Genomic DNA, 2,358 nt, shown 5'->3' with positions numbered 1-2,358 from the left:
AAGAACTGTCTAGAACAGTGGTTCTCAACTTTCCTAATGCTGGGACCCTTTAATACAGTTCCTCGTGCTGTGGTGACCCCAACCAGAAAATTTTCTTTGCAACTTCACTTTTGAACACTGTAATTTTGCTACTGTTAAGAATCATGATGTAAATGTTGGGGGATGGGGTGGGTAGAGGTTAGCCCAAGGGGTCTTGACCCACAGGTTGAGAGGTTATTGGGTTGACTCTATTTTTCATTGAAGTTTTTGATATAAAAGAGACACCAAGGGCCGGGTGTGGTGGTGCACGCCTTTAATCCCAGCACTTGGGAGGCAGAGGCAGGCGGATTTCTGAGTTCGAGGCCAGCCTGGTCTACAGAGTGAGTTCCAGGACAGCCAGGACTACACAGAGAAACCCTGTCTCGAAAAACTAAAAGAGAGAGAGAGAGAGAGAGAGAGAGAGAGAGAGAGAGAGAGAGAGAGAGAGAGAGACCACATTGGTCTCTTTGGAATATAAAGGGTGAGAAGGAGGCCTTGGACTAAGTTTCCCAGAATAGAAAAGTGTGCAAATAGAAAAATGTGTGTTTAGCCCGGGATATCCCAACGACAGCCTCGAGGATAGTGTGAAGAACAAGGGCAGGTGAACTTAGGGACCAGAGGTAGGCTCCATGTGGGATATTCCCTGCTGAAGTGTGAGAAGAGCTTAAAGATTTGCTAGATTTTAGAGAACCCCCTCACCCCACCCCCAGACAGGGTTTCTCTGTGTAGCTCTGATTGTCCTGAAACTCTCTCTGTAGAGGAGGCTGGCCTAGAACTCTCAGAGATCTGCCTGCCTCTGCCTCCCTAGTGCTGGGATCAAAAGTGTGTGCTACCACCACCTGGCTGGACCATAGAGCATTTAAGCTCAACCAGTGATTCCCAGAAGGGTACAGGGAAGAGCACCCACTGGAGAAACCCCACTGGACCTCGTCTTTATTTTCCTAGACTCTTCAGTGCTTGTCTTTGACACATCAGACCAACATTCCAGGCAGTTTTGTTTGAGAATATAACTGAAAAGAGAAAGAGGCAGGGTGCGGTGGCACAGGCCTTTGATCTCAGTGTTGAGGAAGCAGAGGCAAGAGGATCTTTGTGAGCCCCATTCCAGCCAAGGCTACAAAGTGAGAGTTTGTCTCAAAAATGTGGAGTCAGGGAGGCCTAAGGCTGGGCCTGGCTACCTCTTTTTCCATTATCGGGACTTTGAGAAATAGTTTCTAGAAGGTTAGTGTCTAGGACTGGCTTCAGTCTTCTGAGGGCAGGAAAGAAGCCTGGCAGCTTGGGGTGTGGTTTAGTTAGTGGCATGCCTGCCTAGCCTGCATGCAGTCCTGGGTTCCATCCCCAACACTGCACCTCCAGCACTGCATAAACCAGGTGTGATAGTGCACATCTGTAATCCCAGCACATGAAGGCTGGAGGCAGGAGGGCCAAGGTCATGCGTGACTACTGCATAGGAAGTCTAAAGCCAACCTGGGCTAAGTGAAAGCCTGTCTCAAAATTCAAAACAAAGTAAAAAGACCCAAAGGGCGATGGTGGCGCATGCTTTTAATCCTAGCACTCAGGAGGCAAAGGTAAAGCAGATCTCTGTGAGTTCAAGGCCAGCCTGGTCTACAGAGTGAGTTCCAGGACAGCAAGGGATATACAGAGAAACCCTGTCTCGAAAACCAAACCAAACCAAACCAAACCAAAGGACCCAACCTGGAGAGGGCATAGGAAGGTGTTACCATGGGAACCAGATGGGTCCTTCAAGGTTGTGAGGTGAGATGTGGCGGCGCATATGTTTAATCCTAGCACTTGAGAGGCAGAAGCAGGTGGACCTCTGAGTTTTTAAAAAAGATTTATTTGGCCGGGCGGTGGTGGCGCACTCCTTTAATCCCAGCACTTGGGAGGCAGAGGCAGGCGGATTTCTGAGTTCGAGGCCAGCCTGGTCTACAAAGTGAGTTCCAGGACAGCCAAGGCTACACAGAGAAACCCTGTCTCGAAAAACAAAAAAAAGGAAAAAAAAAGATTTATTTATTTATTATATGTAAGTACACTGTAGAAGAGGGTGTCAGATCTCATTACAGATGGTTGTGAGCCACCATGTGGTTGCTGGGATTTGAACTCATGACCTTCGGAAGAGCAGTCAGTGCTCTTAACTGCTGAGCCATCTCCCCAGCCTGGATCTCTGAGTTTAAGGCCAGCCTGGTTTACAGAGTGAGTTTCAGGACAGACTCAGACTCAAAACAAAACAAACAAACAAAAAAACAAAGACTCGATGTCCCTTGATAATAGATGCCTAGAAGTACATTTGGAAGATTTCGGGCATTCTAATGTTAAATGTTCTGCCTCCAGGTACCAGGGATG

This window comes from Mastomys coucha, unplaced genomic scaffold (genome assembly GCF_008632895.1).
Source record: "Mastomys coucha isolate ucsf_1 unplaced genomic scaffold, UCSF_Mcou_1 pScaffold22, whole genome shotgun sequence".
NCBI lineage: Eukaryota > Metazoa > Chordata > Mammalia > Rodentia > Muridae > Mastomys > Mastomys coucha.
Note: the sequence above shows the minus strand (reverse complement) of the source record.